Consider the following 4,957-nt stretch of genomic DNA (forward strand, 5'->3'; position numbering starts at 1 on the left):
ATTTTTTTCGGAAATCGCATTCTCGGAGTTCCAAAAGTTACAGCCCTCCAAAGGTCAACCTCGAAATTCATAAGTCCCAAAAGTATTTTTTTTGGAAATCGACAGTTCTCGCCGGAGTCTGCAAAAGATACAGCCCTCCAAAGGGTCACACCTCGAAAAATTTCATAAGTCCCAAAAAGTATTTTTTTTTTGAAATCGGCTGTTCTCGCCGGAAGTTCTGCAAAAGTTACAGTCCTCAAAGGTCGACTTCGAAATTTCATAAGTCCAAAAAGTATTTTTTTTTCAAAACGAGTTCTCGCCGAGTTCTGCAAAAGTTACGCCTCCAAAGGGTCACATAAATTTTAAGTCAAAATATTTTTGATTGGAATTCGACAGTTCCATTCTGATGTTACTGCCCTCAAGGAATTCGAAAATTTAAATCCAAAAATATTTTTTGTGAATTTTCAAAAATCGGATGTTTCCGGATTCAAATAAAATTTGATTGTGAAGTACACAGGTTTAATTCACAAATCATTTTGATTCGTGAATTCAAAATTTAAATCTTAAATCAATTTGTTTGTGAATTGCACCGGCTTTATTCTATTCGAATTTCGATTGAAATTAACAGGCTTTAAATCATAAATTAATTTTGATTTGTGCATTACACAAGATTTAAATCATAAATCAATTTTGATTTGTGAATTGCACAGGCTTTAATTCACAAATCACTTTTGATTTGTGAATTGCATCGGCTTTAATTTATAATTAAAATTTGGTTTGCTTATTACACAGGCTTTAATTCATGATTCGTGTTTTAAAGCTGGTATAATTCACAAAACAATATTGAATTCTGATTTACAGGACTTTAATTTACAAATTACCTAATATTAACTTGTAAATTACGACTACAGTGAACCATAATTACATATTAAATTATTGTGTACATATCACCTCTAATTAAAAATTCAGATTTAAATAATATTAAGTAAAAGGTCTCACATTTAATAAAACTTACAATAAAGTAAAATATATACATGAGAAGTATATCTATATATATACAATTTCTGTAACTTTAAAGCAAATATCTCAGAAACGGGTCAGACAATCGATTGCAAATTTAACACAGGTTTTTGGAATATATAAGTGCACAATCTCTGTAAATTTCAGCTCTATCCCTTTATTTTGACATACATCTTTAAATGTTTAAATGCATTGCAATCCAACGTATTTTATAACAATGAATGTTAATAAAATCGCCTCTTCTTTTGCAAAAAGAACTCGCAATTATATCCTAGCCTTTAATAATTTTGTGAAGAGAGAAGAACTTAAAAATTTATATATATATTTTTGATGTAATCCTGCCTGGTACGTATTCCCTCCCCCTCGTTGCGTACCAATTTCGCCTACTTCGCCCGGCAGCTCTTCGCCATCTTCCTCTTCCTATAAAAAAAATACAAAGATTACATTATTTCAACATCTCTTATACCGATTGCACTCTAACTATTTTCGATTTTTATACCACTTTTTATTAAGATAATTTTTTTACCTCTAAAGGGGGTCGACGCTCCTTTCAAATATGATGACAGTTTGCGGCTGAGGTGGTGATGTAGGCGAACTTGGCAGCAAGGGAGTTGTAGTTGCTGTTGCTGATGTTGCTGTTGTTGCTGTTGCTGTTGCTGCTGTAGCTGTTGTTGTTCTAACATTTTTTAACTATTTCTTCTAAATTTTTTCTTTCTTGCTCTTTTTTTTCTTCATTTTTCTGCTCTTTTTCCTGTATCAATGTACAAATATTATTTATTATTTTTACAACTTGACAGGTAACATTAAAATTTTTGATGAGTAGAAATCGGAGGAACCGAATATTAATTAACATTAAAAATATTCGAATCATATAAATATATAAATACCATAAACTCTAAATCGAAGTAAAAAAGCAATTGCTTATTAATTTAAAGTAATAAAAGCTCTAAGTTTTTTCAACGAAATGACCAAGGTAAAGCAAATAATTATTAACAGCAAATGTTTAAATAATAAAGAAGAAGTTGTTTTCTTTTTTAATAACGAGGAAAAGCTATATTTTGAAGATTTAAATAAAAAAAAAGATTAATGTTTAAATGAGAAAAATTATAAACTTTTAACTTAAAAAAGCAGGAAAAGACATTTTTATTGATAATAAAAGTTCCAAATAAGGAAAAGGAAAATTATAAATTCTGAGTATGGTAATCAGACAAATGCAATTTCTTAACAATAGGGGAGACCGAGGCAAAGCGAGCCTGAAAAGTTTTTTGGTGAAAAATAAAAGTTTTTGCGATTAAAAATGCATTAAAATAAATTTTAATTATAGTTTTAAATTATTCTCTATTGTGCGCGAGTGGAATTAAGAAGACGATTAGGCGTGAGTAAGAGTAGCCAAATGCGAAATTATGAGTCAGATTATGTACAGTTTATAATGTTTAAAAATCAGGACAAAGGAGGGAGTCGACTTCTCTGCAAAACAAGACTCGGTTTTTTTTCTGTCTTCTTTGTGGAGAATCGCGGAAAATAGCTTACTTCTAAAAATATAATCCAAATTCATGGTTTTAAATAATAAATGTTAAAGTGAATACGTTTTATTAAAGTTGTTAGCATATATGTATTTAACTTTTAAAACAAAAAATAAGCACTTGAAGTACATTTCTTCACTTACAAAATTATTGATTGGGTAAATGGGCCTTGATAGCCTTGAAAGTTTTCGTACTATAAAAAACACATGACTGTACACGTCAATAACTAAATGCACACTTGTGACAAAATAATTTATTAAAACATTACAGTGCCGGCTCTTATTTTGCGTTTATTTTTTGATTTAGTGAAAACCAGTTATATTTATTTATAATATTAAAGAAAGTATTATTACTCACGTTATTTGCTTCGGTTTTACTTCTCCCAAATATTCCTCCCATTTTTTTGTAATTGAAACGCGACTTCCGCAACACTTCCGTTCCGAATCACTCCCGCGCCCATAGAAGTTTCACTTAAAAAAGAAATTAAATACTCACTTTCGTACAATACTTTTCGTCTTCTGAACGTTTCGACAACAATCTTCTTCGAGTTCAACCTGTCGAATGAAGGAAACATAAGAGCAAGGTTTATTTCCTAGCTTTGCTAGAGGCCCTTGCTTGAATGTCATATGCAGAGAACATCATAACAACAACAATGTGAATAAGGAATTCCTGTAGAATGTGACGAATATCGGCTCAGTGTATTTTGAACTGTGCTTCGGATATCATCGATTCTAGCCTGTTACTTATACATCATTTTCAACAAGATACCATAACGCATAGATATTGGAAATTATAAATTTTGATTTATAACTTTTCAATTTCTTTTCTTTATTAGTCTTTTGTGACAAATCGGAATTCAAATTCTTTTTCTATATTGTTTCTTTATATACGTATAACGTATATACTTTTTCAATTTATTTCTACTTACATAAATTAATAATTTGTTAACATTTGACAATTTCTTTTTATTCTTGTATAAAATTTTTCATTTTCTTTGCTACTTTTTAAAATCTGTATTAATAACTTAATTGTTCTTTATGTTGGAGAATAAATCAGTGCAAAAAAAGTGTTAATCAGTGCAAAAAAAGTGTTGAACCATAAAGAAGATACATTTTGTAAGAAGTGATTGCTAAACAACAGAAAAGGTAAAATAAAATAAGTTAAATACCACAAAAACACAAATTTGATAAATATATAATTTTCTTCCTTCCAAGACAAAGAGTCCCAAATTTGAAATGGATATGTCGAGCGATTCCATAGACAATACGTCCGTTGACATGAGGCACTTACAAATTGATAATGATAGCAGATTACCTACTGGAGAAATATACAATTCTGGAAGTTCTAGCGGAAATATAATATTATCTCAGCGTTCTGGTCTTAGTGCCACAAATTCTACTGGTGCAGAAAATCCTACGCAAATTCAAAGAAATAGTTTATCTGCAGCAGAAAAGAACTCATCGATGCATGCCAAAAAACTTCTTACTTAGATGGCCGTTTTTTTGACGTTGTCGTAGAAGACTCAAACACAATTGGACACATAACTGCAAAATGCGTAAATTGCGCGACGATTGTTCAAGGAGATTTAAAAGTTTCTTCAAATTTTGTGCGCCATTTAAAGGTAAATTTTATTTATTTGTAGAACAATACAATTTCTAAAATGACTATATGTTTATATATTTTGTAATAATAATTTTCATAGAGAAAACATCCTGAAAAGATTTCGGAATATGATGCTCATAAATTATCGAAACAAAGAAGAATAAGTGAATCCGAAATTATTCGACGAGTTACATGCAGGTTTTCACAAGAAAAGTTTGAAAATAATGTAACTCATTTCTTACTGGACAACCAGCTGTCCCTTCAAACAGTTGAGAATCCGGCGTTTCGCAAAATGTTTGATGGTAAGATTAATTAAAGTATTTTTGATTATAAAAATAAGTAACATAAGATTGATTTTTTTTACTTGTTTCGCATATTTTGTAATGTAAATAATGTGAAATAGCGTTTTGTTACATTTAGCTATATATTTATTAATTTTATTATTAAATACAAGAAATATTTAATTCATATATACAATAATAAATAATAATAAAAAATTGTAATTTTAAGTATTTATCCTGACAACACACAAATTATACTAATATAGATTTTTGTATATAGCATTGTTATCGTTATGAGACACATTCATTTATCTTAAAAGTTTATTTATACGTTTTTTATTTGTTTTGTTTCCTCATAGAGGAAGCTTTGTTTCGTGAATTTCGTATATGAACCTTTGATTGCGTATAAAGTTGGGTCTAATCAACCAAATTTAAATGATTTATATATGAAATAGGGGTAGAAGAAACCAACGAAAAGATTTGGTTTTTGAGTTTTTTCCGCCAATATGTTTTAGATTGTTGTAAATCTCTCTATGAGGAAGCCAAAAAAAT

General features: G+C 29.4%; 1 long non-coding RNA gene across 1 annotated transcript; it reads right to left on the reverse strand.

Moving 5' to 3' along the window:
- Positions 1-1,002: 1,002 nt before the first annotated feature.
- On the reverse strand, positions 1,003-4,435 carry LOC143901683 (uncharacterized). The gene is made up of 3 exons (XR_013258159.1): positions 2,880-4,435; positions 1,526-1,750; positions 1,003-1,419 (listed from the first exon to the last, which is right to left on the reverse strand). It is a non-coding gene; the product is annotated as an uncharacterized LOC143901683 (long non-coding RNA).
- Between the last annotated feature and the right edge of the window lie 522 nt (positions 4,436-4,957).

This window comes from Temnothorax americanus, unplaced genomic scaffold, assembly GCF_048541705.1.
Source record: "Temnothorax americanus isolate GAGA-0224 unplaced genomic scaffold, ASM4854170v1 Scaffold352, whole genome shotgun sequence".
NCBI classification, from domain to species: domain Eukaryota; kingdom Metazoa; phylum Arthropoda; class Insecta; order Hymenoptera; family Formicidae; genus Temnothorax; species Temnothorax americanus.